The following is a 16,345-nucleotide window of genomic DNA, read 5'->3' as shown; positions in this document are numbered from 1 at the left end:
TTACAATATTTTTTTTGGCCATCTCTGGATCATACATTACTATATGTGATGCTTTCTCTCAACTGAGCAGCTTTATACCTCATCTTACCCCTAAATACTGTAATGTTTTGTCTCCAAGAACTTCCCTGTCACACCGACCTGAAATTGGGCATCATTATCAAGTGCTGGGAAAATGTAGCTGGAGACTAATCAGAAGTTTCAGCATGCTTTCTGATGCTCCGACTGACCGTAATGAGTTTCTCTGTGCATCTTTACCTGCCAAGCTCCACAATTCAATATTATATGCCATTAGTCAGAACCTCTGATAACCTTTGAAAGAAAAGGAGCCACAGCCAGGATCTTTAATGCAATTCCCTATCTGCGCACAAAGGGCTTCAGAGCTGTACACATCCAAATATCTGTGCTAACACACCTGTCATCCCTGCTGAAGCTTACAGCAAGTTTAATTGATGCAACTGTACCTCTGGGATCAAAGGTAAAAAATATAAAGTTTCAGTACGTTCTTAAAGGCTCAAATGTTCACTGCAATAGATTCTAGAAACCACTGTACGCACCAAGTGCCATTATATATCCTTTGGACACTGCCTGTAATGGGCTTTGAAACAACGTATGGGTTGAAACCCAATAATTGAATTTTGAGAGCACAGGCAAAATTCCACAGTTCCTTCTCTCACCTTCTGGTGAAGCTGGAGTGGGGGTGAAGAGAAAAATTGGGTCTCCTGGTCCAAACGCCAAGACATGTAGTGTTCTGAGGTCTTCTGACCCACAGTCCTCCCTCCCCCTCCTCCCCCTCTCTCACACACACACACTTTACTTACTTACTTTCAGGACCTGAAATCTCTAGGAGCCTCACTTTCACATCAAATCCGGTGGTGGTTGAGGACTATATTTTGCCTGCCCTACATGCTGTGGCAGCTGGAGCTATAGTAGACAAACTATTTCTAGAAAAGTGTGGAACAGGTCACTGGGCACTTTTAAACCTATACTGCCACTTCTAATGTGACTGCTATAAAACCTTTGAAACGGGAACACAACTAACTCTTCACTTCTGAGAATTATCACAATGCATGTCTAAGATTAAGGGGCTAAGTAAATGATGTAGAAAACCATCACAAGGGCTTTGCTTTTGTATTTAAGTGATAAAGAGAATGCAAACTTTCCCAAGTTTCATCCATTTATACAATACACTACCAAAAATGTAATCCCCAAACTACCACTATGACCTGAGAAAACAAAAGAAGAGCAGTCTTCATAACTGAAGTTATTTACTTAGGGCTAAAATTAATGCGTCATCTAGTTGCTTATGGGCTACTAAAAATTCCTCTCTCAATACCAGGATGAAAAGAAGGTAATTTCCAAGCCCCCTCTAGAAAAGCCTCCTGCTTTAAAATACAAACAAACCCTAGTTGATATACTTGGAACATTTTCAAGTTCATGGCCTTTAAACAAATACATTTGAGAGAAGATTCATCTGGCACCTACTTGCCTTTACTCAGAATAGCCAACAAGCTGACTTGCATGTATATATAATTTTAGATTAGTCAGATCAATTTCCAAGGAGTAACGGAAATATCTATTGCTTTTCAACAGGTTTTTTTTTTTTTTTTTTCCCCCAAATACACATACAGCAGTTAGCCACATCTTGCCTTTTTCTGGTTCTGGTCTGCTTATAGAAGTGTTCAAGTAACACAACTCTCAAAGACTTGCATATTTTATCCAACACATTTCCAAGCAAAAGCAATATCCACAGCACTGATAAGAACTGATACCAATGATTAGCTAATGAATTTTTGCCCCTTAATTTTCTGGTAGTTTAAGACTTCAAGACCAGCAGAAGACCACAGAGGGGAAAAATACAGTACTGAACCTGGTGGAAGCCTGAGTATAAGTACACACGTGCACTTACCATCAGGTTCCTGAAGGGTCCTACATGGCTGCTACTGCCAGCTGGATCCTCCACTTGGTCTAAACAAGAAAGATACAGGAATGAAACACAGGGAAAGTGAAATGGAAACAAATGACTAAAGAATAAATGAAAAGTAGAACTAAATATATATGTATATGCATAAAAAGAATTGCAAAAGAAGGATGCCAGAGAAAACTGAATGAAAGAAACAGATGAAGAACAGCTACACTGCCTACAACGACAAAGGTCAAAATGGGGAATGGCCACAATTTGCGTATTTTGATTTTCCGTGCCACATTCAGTTAATATCAATTGTGTTTCCATTCTCTCTCCTGCCACTCATCCAGGATTCTGATGGCAACAGGGTGGGTGCACCGACTGCTTGCCCACCATTACACTATCTAACCTCATAGATGCAAGAAATCCTACATTACTAACTTTGGGCCAGATCCTCAGCTGATGTAAATCAATGTAGTTCCACTGATTTACATTATTCATAGATTCTAGGACTGGAAGGGACCTTGAGAGGTCATCATGGCAGGATCAAATACTGTCTAGACCATCCCGGATAGACATTTATCTAACCTACTCTTAAATATCTCCAGAGATGGAGATTCCACAACCACCCTAGGCAATTTATTCCAGTGTTTAACCCACCTTGACAGTTATGAACTTAACTGAGAGCTGTCCCTAGAAGTCTAGAAATCAATCTGTGTCAGATGAACTTAAACAGTATTTAGGAAAAAGTAGCACCCTCTCTATTTATCCCTAACATTTTATAGCTCAGACCAGGAGAACAGCCTCAAAACAATCTACAGTATTTATGCTGACGTGGACTTTGCTAATTGGTCCTGCTTTGAGCAGGGGGTTGGACTAGATGACCTCCTGAGGTCCCTTCCAACCCTGATATTCTATGATTCTATGAATATGCAAAAAGCTGCTGTAAATGACATCCTCTGCTGATGGTGATTTTTTGAGAGATGGAAGAAGCACACATGCTGTGGGGATCAATCTCCATCTTTTCCTAAAATTGGAGCTGCAGAAGATCAATAAACATTACCAGCTTTACCAAGGTGCTGCTGTCTCAAAGGGATACCCCAACTAAAATAGTAAGGCTTCAATGGGATGCAGAGCATGCCATAACTCAATATGTGAATCTCATAGTTAATAATTCTCTCTCTCAAACAGTGCTCTGGATCATTTATAAGTACAGAACACACTTCTCTACACCAAGAACCAGGGATAATATTTAACAAAAATCACTGGTCATTGAAGATCAAAAATTCCCTCAAAGTCTGAAATCAACATATCAAATTGCAACTGGCTGTGCGTAAATACCGACCACTAGAAAAAACAAACACTCTACACATATGTGCTGCTGCTGAAGAACACAATAGAGAATGGCTGCCAAAAATCCTGTCTCCCCTGAAAAACAAGGGAGGAGCTACTTCATCTTAAAAGGAACCTTGAAGAGCAATAATTACTATGGCCAAAGGGCAAGAGTTTGCATTTCAGTCCACATATTCTCTGGACTACACCATGATCACTACACTCAGTTCTCAATGCAAGTTATTTTTACTCTGAGTAACAACAGAATGGGCAGAAGAGGATTGCTTATATCCAGAATACAGATGCACATTAACAATAATTTTGCAGTCACGTTTGCCCGCCTCGTTTTGATGTAATTCAGCGTTACCTCCAATCTCCAGGCGCCTGCAGCCATCTCAACTGTTGAATATTCTAGATATAAATGCAGTTTACACATGATATAATGGGATAGCCAAATTTTGGCAATTAATTCGTCTTTCACTACTAGCGGTAAATATGCCCTATGGCTTGTGATGGAATGTTCGATGGGCTGGGATTTGAGTTACTACAGAGAATTCTTTCCTGGGTGTCTGGCTGGTGAGTCTTGCCCACATGCTCAGGGTTTAGCTGATCACCATATTAGGAGTTGGGAAGGAATTTTCCTCCAGGGAGGATTGGCAGAAGCTCAGACACCGGTTTGATACAGGAGTGGGTGGGTGAGATTCTGTGGCCTGCGTTGTGCAGGAGGTCAGACTAGATGATCATAATGGTCCCTTCTGACCTTAAAGTCTATGAGTCTATATGGAAAGACCATGTCCAAAATAGAAGAGACATTGTTCCAAAAACATTAAGTCCATGTTAGTGAAATACAAGAGCAATTTAAAGTTCTGCATGATTTAAAATACTCTATTTATAAATGTTGTGTTTCAAACTTGGTGTAACTAGGTAAGTCAGGGACAGCCAGCTCTTTTTTCACCGATTTACTTCCTTCTGAATTTGTCATCCTTCCCCTTGCATACAAGAGAAGCACAAAATACAGGTGAGAACATGCTACAGTGCTACGTTACGCATTTTTTAATTTTTGCGTAAACTGTAAGAGAGAGTTGCAAAGCATAACTCTGTCTAGAATACAGCCCTGTGTTAAATAATTCAGGTTGACAGAATGGGTCAAAAATTTAAACGACAACATGCAGAAACATTCTAGCAGCAATGGCTCCTAGCACAGTTCTGCTCTGAATGTGGAAGGGCCTAAACAGCAGCTATGCTGCGGGATGGGAACAGATTTAGTGGCAAGAAAGAAAGCCAAAGAAAACAAATCAACAGATGACAAAATGCCAGTTAGTAAAGATGTGAACACTTTAATACCATTTCCATCAACATACATTTTCTTTCTGTTAACACTTTCAGAGTCTTGGCATTTGCTTTTTGAAATGTCTTTATCATTATCCATATCGCACCTCTTAAAGAAATCCTGTTTTCAAAGCCTTTGATTCCAATCTATCACAACACCTGCTGAGATAGTAAAGCCAAATCATAAACACCTTCTGACTGATAAGTCACTACAAAGCCTGTATGTTAAAAGGGCTGCTTATAGTCAGTAACACTGGAAAACTGCTGGAAATTTTTCACACTTTATGGAAATTTTGTATATGTTGTATTCCACATGCTGAGAGTGGATTTTTACATAACCGCAGGGACTACTGAAATCTGCTGAACCCTCTCCCTGGCTCCCACCCCAGGCCACAAGATTCTGCAGATTAATACATGTAACGCTTAGCAATAAGTGAACATTTTAACATAAAAAAGTACACCTGCATTTTAAGGCTATATGTGAAGCATTGCTGATCTATACATCCACCAACATTGCTGCACTGGAAAATATTTTTTGATAATTTACACGACAATTCACATAAATGTAGCATCCAAGATCAAATATAGAATGTTGCACACACTTCCCAGTTCTGTAAAACAAACAGGCATTGAAAAGTTGTCCAGAGTTTCCAGTGGTCTGATGTAGGCCAGGTGATCCCACTCCTCTAATTGTTGCACGGCAAAATGGTGATCAGGTGCCAATCGACCCAACTTAAAATGATATGCAAATGCAGGGCAAATGCTGGCCAAAAGAAGAAACTAAGGGAAAATAATGACAAGAATAATGGGTAGATAAAAATAATAATGCTCCTAGACTAAGCAAGCAAGCAAGGAAAAAAAAAAACCCCAAGAAAAACCCTCAGATTCTGCCTCATCACAAAAATATATAAACACCATTTTAATATTACAGCATTAACCTGGTGAAGATCTATTAAAGCACTGTTGAGTTACAGGCAGGGGTCAGTATAAAAATATAATATACTGATATATTTTATATATTTTACAATTTAGCTATTGCCTGAAACTATAAGCCCATGCTTAGAATGAAGACCTTAGCACTATTCTTGGGAGCTGCTCAAGCTTCTTGGTACAGAGCCTATTTTATATACACAGGTAAAGAGAAGAATGACTACAATGCCCTGACACATGGAGATCCTAAATACAGGTCTGGTGCGCAGTCCCTTCTCTATACACTGGCAAGAGCCTTGAGAGCTGTAGGAACTATACTTGTCTTTGCTCAGTGACTGCCTCTAACAAATTTGTCAAGTGTTAGAGAAGTGCTCCAAAGGGAGCTCCATTCAGCTGTCCTATATTAAAAAGAAAAGTCACTGAAGTGCAAGACCTGACCATAGGAATTGTTGGGCCCAAAAACTTAAGATGCTGCACGTGCCAAAGTTTTACAGGCATTGAATTTGCTACCGAAGGCACTTTAACATCTTACCTTGACAATCTAAACACCACAAATACACAAACACAAAAGCACAATTAAGAGAGAAATGTCGTCTGCTACAACGGCAGTTTACCAATAAAAAAGAATACACTTTCACTGACCAAAGTTTTTTTTTCCCTTGTACCCAACTCAACTCTTTCCTAGCTACATACTTAAATCCATTATACTTAAGGTTCTCAGCAGAGCGAAGAAGAGGATAGGTATGACAGATGTCAGAATAAGAAATAGAAAAAGACGGTTACTCACCGTAGTAACTGGTGTTCTTCGAGATGTGTTGCTCCTATCCATTCCATGTAGGTGTGCGCGCCGCGCATTCACGGCTTCTCCGGAACATTTTTACCCTAGCAACTCCGGCGGGCTGGCTGGGCGCCCCCTGGAGTGGCGCCGGTATGGCGCTGGATATATACCCCAGCCGGCCCGTCCGCTCCTCAGTTCCTTCTTGCCGGCTACTCCGACAGTGGGGAAGGAGGGCGGGTCTGGAATGGATAGGAGCAACACATCTCGAAGAACACCAGTTACTACGGTGAGTAACCGTCTTTTCTTCTTCGAGTGATTGCTCCTATGCATTCCATGTAGGTGATTCCCAAGCCTTACCTAGGCGGTGGGGTCGGAGTGAGACGTGGCGGAGTGTAATACCGCGGAGCCGAAGGCTGCATCGTCTCGAGACTGCTGCACCAACGCGTAGTGGGAAGCGAAGGTGTGTACCGAAGACCAGGTGGCCGCTCTACAGATGTCCTGGATGGGGACATGGGCCAGGAAGGCGGCCGACGAGGCGTGCGCCCTCGTTGAGTGTGCGGTGAGTCGGCACAGGGGGACTCGAGCAAGCTCGTAGCATGTTCGTATGCATGACGTCACCCAGGATGAAATCCGCTGCGAGGAGACCGGCTCGCCTTTCATGCGGTCGGCGATCGCCACAAAGAGCTGGGTCGAACGCCGGAAGGGCTTCGTCCGGTCAATGTAAAAGGCGAGGGCCCTGCGGATGTCCAGGGTGTGGAGCTGCTGCTCACGAGGTGAGGCGTGCGGCTTCGGAAAGAAGACCGGGAGGAAGATCTCTTGGTTGAGATGGAAGGCCGACACCACCTTGGGGAGGAAGGCCGGGTGCGGTCAAAGTTGCACCTTGTCCCCATGGAAGACAGTATACGGGGGACCTGCCGTCAGGGCGTGGAGTTCCGAGACTCGTCTGGCGGATGTAATGGCCACGAGGAAGGCCGTCTTCCAGGTGAGATGAAGCAGAGAGCACGTGGCCATGGGCTCGAAGGGTGGTCTCATCAGCTGAGCGAGAACCAGGTTCAGGTCCCAGGTCGGGGCAGGAGGACGTACCGGCGGGTATAGACGGTCTAGCCCTTTAAGGAAGCAGGCAACCATTGGGTTAGAGAAGAGAGACCGACCTGCTATGGCGGGCCGAAAGGCTGACAGAGCCGCCAGGTGCACCTTTAGGGAAGAGATCGCGAGACCTTGACCTTTCAGGTACCAGAGGTAGTCGAGGATGGTCTGGATGGGGGCCAAGAATGGGTTAAGACATCGATGGTCGCACCAGAGTGCGAAGCGTTTCCACTTCGCGAGGTAGGTAGAGCGCATCGAAGGCTTCCTGCTTTCGAGCAGCACTTGTTGTACCGGCAGCGAACAACCTCTTTCTGCGTCGGTCAACCACTCAGGAACCAAGCTGTAAGATGCAGCGACTGCAGGTTCGGGTGACAAAGCTTGCCGAGGTCCTGAGTGATGAGGTCCGGCCACAACGGGAGGGGAATGGGATCCCGAACCGACAGCTCGAGCAGCAGGGTGTACCAGTGCTGTCTCGGCCAGGCCGGAGCGACGAGTATTACGCGGGCCCTGTCCCTCCGAAGCTTGAGTAACACCCGGTGGACGAGCGGAAACGGGGGGAACGCGTAGAGGAGGGGATCTGTCCATGGCAGGAGGAACGCGTCCGAGAGGGAGCCCGGAGCTTGACCCTGGTAGGAGCAGAACCTGTGGCATTTCCTGTTGGCCCGGGAGGCAAACAGGTCTATCTGGGGAAACCCCCACCTCTGGAAGATTGTGTAAGCCACATCTGGGCGAAGGGACCACTCGTGGGAGGCGAAGGACCTGCTCAGATGGTCGGCCAACGTGTTCTGCACCCCTGGCAGAAAAAACGCTTCTAGGCGAATCGAGTGGGTCACGCAAAGATCCCAGAAGAGCATCGCTTCGTTGCAAAGCGGGGAGGACCGGGCTCCGCCCTGTTTGTTCACATAGAACATTGCTGTGGTGTTGTCTGTGTACACCGCTACACAGCGGTCCTGGAGGTGGGCCAGAAAGGCGAGACACGCCAAACGGATCGCTCTCAGCTCCCGGACGTTGATGTGGAGGGAGAGCTCCTGGGCTGACCAGAGACCCTGGGTGTGTAGGTCTCCTATGTGAGCACCCCATCCGAGCGCCGAGGCGTCTGTGGTCAGGGTGACAGACGGGCGAGGAGGGCGGAATGGGACCCCTGCGCAGACAATCCCCGGATCCAGCCACCAGGTGAGCGTCTGGAGAGTGGGCTGTGCCACCGTCACCACCATGTCTATGGGGTCGCGATGGGGGCGGTACACCGACGCCAGCCACATTTGGAACGGGCGAAGTCGTAGCCTTGCGTGCGCAGTCACAAACGTGCACGCTGCCATGTGACCCAGCAGGCGCAGGCAGGATCGCACCGTTGTCGTAGGGAAGGCCTGCAGTGTCCGTATGAGCGAGGCCATCATCTCGTGCCGAGGACGAGGGAGGCAGGCTCTGGCCAAATTGGAGTCGAGGACCGCTCCTATAAACTCCACCCTTTGAGCTGGAATTAAGCTGGACTTCTCGGCATTGATAAGTAGGCCCAGAGACCGGAACAGATGTAGAATCTCGGTCACCTGAGCCGCTACCAGCTCTTGGGAGCGACCGCGAATCAGCCAGTCGTCGAGACATGGGTACACATGAATTCGACGACGGCGGAGGGCTGCGGCCACGACCGCCATACACTTGGTGAACACTCTCGGTGCGGTGGAGAGGCCGAAGGGTAGTACCGCAAACTGGTAGTGAGCTTCGTTGACCACGAAGCGCAGGTAGCGTCTGTGTGGGGGGGGGGTAAATTGCCACATGAAAGTATGCATCCTTCATGTCGAGGGCGGCAAACCAGTCTCCCGGATCCAAGGAAGGAATAATGGTCCCCAAGGTCACCATACGAAACTTGAGCTTGCACAGGTGTCTGTTGAGCTCTCGGAGGTCTAAGATGGGATGAAGGCCTCCTTTCGCCTTGGGGATGAGAAAGTATCTGGAATAGAATCCCCTGCCCCGCCTGCTGCGAGGCACCTCATCGATAGCACCCACGCTCAACAGAGTCTCGACCTCCTGTAAGAGGACTTGCTCGTGAGAGGGGTCCCTGAAGAGGGACGGGGAAGGTGGGTGGGAGGGAGGGGGCGAAACAAACTGCAGGCGGTAGCCGTGCTGGACGGTGTTGAGGACCCAGCTGTCGGATGTTATGGAACGCCACGCCTGGAGGAATCGGGAAAGGCGACTTGAAAACAATAGGGATGGATCCGGGGGGGAGAGTGGTGGGCCGTCCTCGGGCGTCCCATCAAAAGGCCGGTTTTGGGCCTTGAGGAGCCTTGGAGGAGCTCTGGGCCTGGTTACGCCGACCCCCCGATGGTCTACGGCGGAAAGGGGCCGCTCGGCGATTGTTAAATGGCCGGGACCTGGCCTGGGTGAAGGGCTGGTAGGGCTGTTGCCGGAACGATCGTCTTTGGGTAGCCGTGGTGTGCATTCCCAAAGTCCGAATAGCAACCCTCCCATCCTTCAGGGTCTGGATTCTCGTGTCCGTCTTTTCAGAGAAGAGACCCTGAGTCTCAAAGGGGAGGTCCTGGAGGGTGTATTGTACCTCCGGCGGCAAGGTGGAGGATTGCAGCCACGCAATACGCCGCATCGTTATCCCGGAAGCCATGGTTCTGGCTCCTGAGTCCGCGGAGTCCACGGCCGCTCGAATCAAGGTCCGGGAGGCTGTCTTGCCCTCGTCCAGGAGCGCCGAGAATTCCCGGCGAGAGTCCTGCGGGGTCAGCTCTGCAAATTTACCCAGGCACCCCAAGATGTTGAAAGTGTACCGGGAAAGGAGGGCCATTTGGTTTGCAATGCGGAGCTGAAGGCCTCCCGCTGAATAGATTTTTCGCCCCAAGAGGTCCATGCGCCGCGACTCCTTGGACTTTGGCGCAGCGGCCGGCTGCCCGTGCCTTTCCCGGTCGTTCACGGACTGGACAACCAGAGAGTCCGGGGCTGGGTGCACATACAAGTATTCGTACCCCTTGGGTGGAACGGAATATTTTCTCTCCACCCCTCACGCCGTGGGGGGAACGGAGGAAGGCGACTGCCAGATGGTAGCATTATTCCGCTGGATTGTGCGGATAAATGGCAGTGCTACTCTCACGGGGGCCTCCGCTCCCACGACATCGGTAACTGGGTCATCGACCTCTTGGACCTCCTCAATGGGCAGGTTAATGGCCTTAGCTACCCATCGGAGAAGGTCCTGATGCGCTTTCAGGTCAATAGGCGGGGGTTCGGATGGTGAAGCCCCCGCCACCGCCTCGTCAGGGGAGGAGGACGAGGATTGGCCTGGCAGCACCTCCTCAGGCATTTGCTCTGCCCCCGGGCGATCAGCCGCCAGTGTCTCCTGCCCCAAAGGCGGGCCTCGAGGGGAGGTGGTCTGTCCCGTTGGAGACGGAGGGGGCCTGCTGATAGTGGCCTCCGGCACGGAACGCGCCGCACTCGCCTGTCTCGGTGGAAGGGGGGGCCCTTGCTCATGTTGTGCCCAGGGTACCCAAAATCCCCACTGCTGGGGTCCATGGTCCCGTGGAAGAGACTCTGCCCTGAAGTCCACCACACTGCCCTCAGCGGAAGCAATGGAGGGTTCCCGCGAAGGCCAGGGAGGGGCTGTGGCGGTCCCCGAGCGGACGGCCGACGCCGGCGTCACGTGTCTCGCTGGTGCCGAAGGGCGGTGCCGGTCGTGAGACGTCAGCGGAGAGCAAGACCTGCGCGAGGCACGGTACCGGGAGCTCGACCGACGGCGCCGGGAGCTTGATCTCGAGCTCCGGGAGTCACGGTGCCGAGAGCGATACTTGGAACCGGATCTGCTGCGGTGCCGGCGACTCGGTGACCGGGACCGTCGCCGGGAGTGCGACTGGCCCCGCGATCGAGAGCGGTGCCGGGACTGCGACCGGTGCCGAGACGGGGAGCGTCGTCGTGATGTAGACCGCCTTCCGGACCGGTGCGGCGGCGACAGCCTCCGAGAGTGGGACCGGGATCGAGACCGAATCCTGGAGCGCCGACCGTCTCGCTCAGCCGGGGAAGGAGGCCGCATCATCAGCGGTTTGCCTATTGACTTAGGCGCCCTCACCGGCGGTGCCGGGGGCCGGAGGCTCTGAGCTTCCGTGAGCTCAATCAGCTCCCTCGCTGTCGCAAACGCCTCAGGCGTGGACGGGATCCGCAGCTCCTCCTCGGTGGGTACCGGGGAGCTGGGAGGTGCCGGACTCGACGGCCCTTGCGGCGCCGGAGTCGACGGCACGGTGCACTGCCTGTGCACTGCCTCAGCCTGAACCGTTTTTGTCGGCGGCGGCTGGGCTAACGGCTTCTGCTGCTTTGCAGAGGCCGTCTTCGGCGCCTTATGCTTCCTTCCTGGGGAGAGGGAGCGGTGCCGGGACTTCGGTGCCGGGTGCCGAGGACCCTCCGCGGCACCGGAGCGGCTCGGTGCTCTGCTCGCCGAGGAAGGCTTCGGCGCCGGTGGAGTTGGCGCCGGAGGCTGGAGCGAAGCCTCCATCAGCAGCTGCTTCAGGCGAGAGTCCCGCTCCTTCCTCGTTCGGGGTTTGAAGGCCACGCAGATCGGGCACTTGTCAGTCCTGTGCGACTCCCCGAGGCAGCGGAGGCAGGAGTCGTGCGGGTCACTCACCGGCATGGGCCGCTGGCAAGCCGCGCAGGGCTTGAATCCCGGTGCCCCGGGCATAAGCCCGCACCGGGAGCGGAAGAAGAGGGCTAACCCCTCTAATTCCCTACGAAACTACACTATACAACTATATATACAACTAGAACAATTAACTTAACTAACTACTAACAACTATGTACACTATAACTATGGAGAACGCTAGGGCTGTGGAGGTAAGGGAGCACTCCACTGTTCCTACTGGCCGTCACGGGCGGGAAGAAGGAACTGAGGAGCGGACGGGCCGGCTGGAGTATATATCCAGCGCCATACCGGCGCCACTCCAGGGGGCGCCCAGCCGGCCCGCCGGAGTTGCTAGGGTAAAAATGTTCTGGAGAAGCCGTGCACGCGCGGCGCGCACACCTACATGGAATGCATAGGAGCAATCACTCGAAGAAGAACCTTGCAGTAATATTATTGCTGCCAACCCAGGAATTTAAAATTTCTTCCTTAGCTTACATGAAGCAAGCTTAATTACAAACACACCAACCACTAGCCTCACACACACATACCCCAGCATTTTTTAAATATCATACAATGAATGCCCATCAAAATTACAACTATGACACTTAAAGTTTATAACAATGAGAATTCTGTCTTTTCTTGGGAGGATACACCCAAAACATCTAAATACAGGCTTTATTACACACACCAGAGCTGGCCCAGAGTATTCCACAAGTCACATTATTTTGTCATATTTTCCATGTGATAGCACTGCCTGAGGTATTCCCCAAAGGTCTTTTACTACTGCAAAGCAATAGCTGAATCACTTACAACAAAATGAGCAAATATAATTTTGCCTGTTAAGTACTATTTCTAAGAAATTAGTATTGGAATATGGGTAGGGAAAGGCTATATCCTCAGAGATTCTGTTTCCAATCTATATAAAAGATGAAATTAGTCAACTGTAACTACTTATTATTGAAGCATCCAAAAGTATGCAGGGAGTCTCAAAACCAAACAAAAACCAAACATGTTTCCTGCAAAGAGCTTACATTCGAACTATGACACAAGACATTCAAATTAGGGCAAACAAAAAATGGGAAGGATAGGAGAAAAGCAGCAGAAGGGTTACAAATGCACTCATGTCTGTTTTGCACATTTTAGAATTAGTAAGACAAAATATACTGTTTAATCTACAATATTTCAAAAGGCATCAATAAATATAGGTCTTGCAAATACAGCAATTAGATTTTAGAATAATCACGAATGATTGATAAAATGGCTGCATAAGAAAAGCTGCAATACCATGGAAAGACAAAATTATGTGACTTAAATTAGTTTTTACAGATACCCAAAACCTCTATAGTGGACACTTTAATGGCACCATTAGGAATTAACACTTCACTATTTCATCTTGCCACAAATTCCTGCAACTCTATATTAATCCCTATGGGACAAATGAAATCGTGACACGTGTCATGAGATGATATAAAAATGAAACAGTGACTTGAAACATCACCATTATAAGAAGTTACACAAAATCCCTGAAAAACTGAGCTTAAAATGTCCACAGGGTCCTCTGAACAGAACTGTTTTATGCTGAAGACCTATAAAAATTGGAAAGATGTCTACCTGAACAGTACTTTAATCATCAGGAAGAAGTGACATGGGAACATCCTGCGCCCTTTCTCATGCACTGGCTGTATTATTTATTTGCACGCTATCGCCATTCACAACAGGAAGAGGAGTAAAAACAAATATGCTGTTTGAGATAATGTACTCTCTACAATGCCAGTAGTTTAATTCAATTCATTAAATGTATACTTTGGCTTTACGGACTAATCTATACAAATGTAACATACACAAATTACTGTAGCTATTGAATACATGGAACTTAGTTATCCACAATGATTTAAATGCTGCAGAATGTTGTTTTCTACCAATTATTCAAAATGGGTAGATAAACACTTCTGTGGTTTAATTCCCTGCTTTATCACGTGTTTGCAAGACTGAGTAGAAAAGTTCAGACAGATAGAACTGGACATCAGTGTGGGTCGATGTGTCCTACCACAACAGATGAGAGGAATGTCCCAGGAAACTGGATCATGATTAAATCTGGATACAGTGAAAAAACAGAAGCAGCAGCTCTTGTTACAGCAAACTCATTAAAACAAAAAAATACTCACATGAAAACTGCACTGAAAAAGTTATTACACAACTAGGGAATTGAACAGAAGAAAAATAAATTGTGGGAGTAGGAGGAATACACAGACATCAAGAAGAAGAGAACCTGCTCCTAACTGCCTATAGATTCTTAGGAGAAACAGTTGAAATTTGACAATTGCTTCATAGTAACCTGACATGGTATCAGTTCTCAACTCAGTAGGTGGTTAGATGAACCATTAACAGGATTTGTCTAACAGGGCCTGATCTATCTGGCAAACAAGAACAAGCAAGCACCATCACAACTTTGTATGCCTATTTTCTATGTGCATTCACACACTGTAAGTACACAAAATAATATTTAAGCTTGGTGGCATGTTTACATCCTGATCTGAAGATATGCATTCTGTTTTGCAACAAAATGGCCTTCCCAGTTAAAAGAACAGGAAAAGGCATCTATGGAGTATGGCCAAAATTTTCAAAACAGAAGCTTAAAATTAGGTGGAGGATTTTCAGAAGTGTGCCATTGACGGCAATGCGACTTGTGGGCCTAAGTCAGTTAAGGGCATTGGAAAAAAGTCCCACTTTTGAAAACTTTGGCATCCGTCAAAACATTTTCCTTGGGAACTAAAGGTAACTTAAGGATATTGATAGGAATCAAGTAGTTAGTTTCTTCTGCAGTTTACCTTTCAAAGATAGCAACATTTCTTTTTCCTGTATACAAACACTGTTTTCTTTACACAGCAAGGGAAGTTATACAAAAATTGCAAACTGGATCATGACAGCTGTTTTTTTGTAATCAAATACCACAGTATGGTATATGTTGATATTTTTAGCCATGCCTATATATAGGAATTAAAACAAATGAATGTAAATAACTAAAGTTGACTTTTACAGTCTTTATGAAATTAAAAAATTGCTTCCTGCATCTATGTTGACACTTAGGAAGTTAAAAGAGCAGCATGTATAACTTAAAATAAGCAAACAAATCTGTATTATAGAATGTCAGAACTGCTGTAAAAATTTTCAGGTATTACAAGCAAAGTACTTCTTAATCTTGTTAATAACATGGCTTCCAACACTTCATTACAAGCTTCAGGCAAGTCTCTTGATAGCCAGGGGCGGCTCTAGGCATTTTGCCGCCCCAAGCACGGCAGGCAGGCTGCCTTCGGCGGCTTGCCTATGGAGGGTCCGCTGGTCCCACGGCTTCGGAGGACCTCCCGCAGGCACCCTCCGCAGGCACGCCCTTGCGGCGACCGGCAGAGCGCCCCCACTGGCTTGCCGTCCCAAGCACGCGCTTGGCGTGCTGGGGCCTGGAGCCACCCCTGTTGATAGCTAACAACATATACACTCTGCAACCATATATGAAATGCACTTTCCCCTTTGGTTATATTCCTTTAGATTTTGTTTAGCTGACTATTAAACAAGAAAATAAAAGCAAACAAATGATTTTGGGAATATAAATAGTTCAATGAGATTTCTAGAAATAAGTGCACTCTTCATGTGCAATACAGTTAGGAACACATTACTATAACATGACAAAAATGGAGAAGAGAGTTGTTCAAATCTGAAATGTAACAAATATGAATGATTACTTTGAATCAAATAATTTTTTGTTTTTCCATTCTTCCCCACTCTCTAAAGTAGGTATTTTTTTCAATCACAACCAGTCACTGCTTTGAGATAGTAAGAAAGAGTACAGGTCTGTCTCATCTTACGCGCATAAAGCGAAAAATTGCATATAGTCAAAATTACATCAAGTGTAATGGCGGGCGGAATCACCCGCACTACAGAAACAGTATTTAAATTGTTATTTTTCTCGTTTTTTTTCTTGTTTTTGCCGACCAGGTAAAGCTGAAATCACGCATGTTAAATGCGCCTAAGATGTGACAGACCTTTATGCACTTTAGGTATCACTATTTGCATCACAGAAACTCACCCCACAAAGCTCATATGTAATGTGCTGAAAATGCCATTTGTTCAAAAGTAGTGCTGTTTCTCAGCTACCTATGATTTGGATAGCAATTCCAATAACAAAATGTTTGCCTTATACAGAGTAGTATTTTATATTTTAAAGTTTACTCAAAAACTGTACTAAAAACCACTGGCTTTAGGATATTCTAGGATATTTATTATCCATCTGTTATCCAATTATATGATAACTTTTATTGGTATTTTCTATTTCTATTAAAAAAAAGTATTGAATTCCAGTACAGGTACCATTAAAGAGATCACAGGTTAAGGCTGT

General features: G+C 47.0%; 1 protein-coding gene across 13 annotated transcripts in view; it reads right to left on the bottom strand.

Annotated features, from left to right (window-relative positions):
* The window catches only part of PRDM2 (PR/SET domain 2), a 129,961-nt gene that overhangs the window by 37,500 nt on the left and 76,116 nt on the right, over positions 1 to 16,345 (bottom strand). The window contains exon 1 of one of the 13 annotated variants that reach the window (XM_044995935.1): positions 1,907 to 1,960. The exons of the other annotated variants lie outside the window; for them this stretch is intronic. The gene's annotated coding sequence lies outside the window, so the exon portion shown is untranslated. Of the gene's footprint in view, positions 1 to 1,906; positions 1,961 to 16,345 lie in introns of those variants that run through there. 13 annotated transcript variants of the gene reach the window in all.

This window comes from Mauremys mutica, chromosome 21, assembly GCF_020497125.1.
Source record: "Mauremys mutica isolate MM-2020 ecotype Southern chromosome 21, ASM2049712v1, whole genome shotgun sequence".
Taxonomy (NCBI): Eukaryota; Metazoa; Chordata; order Testudines; family Geoemydidae; genus Mauremys; species Mauremys mutica.
The sequence above is the reverse complement of the archived record's forward strand: the minus strand, read 5'-3'. Positions and strand labels throughout refer to the sequence as shown.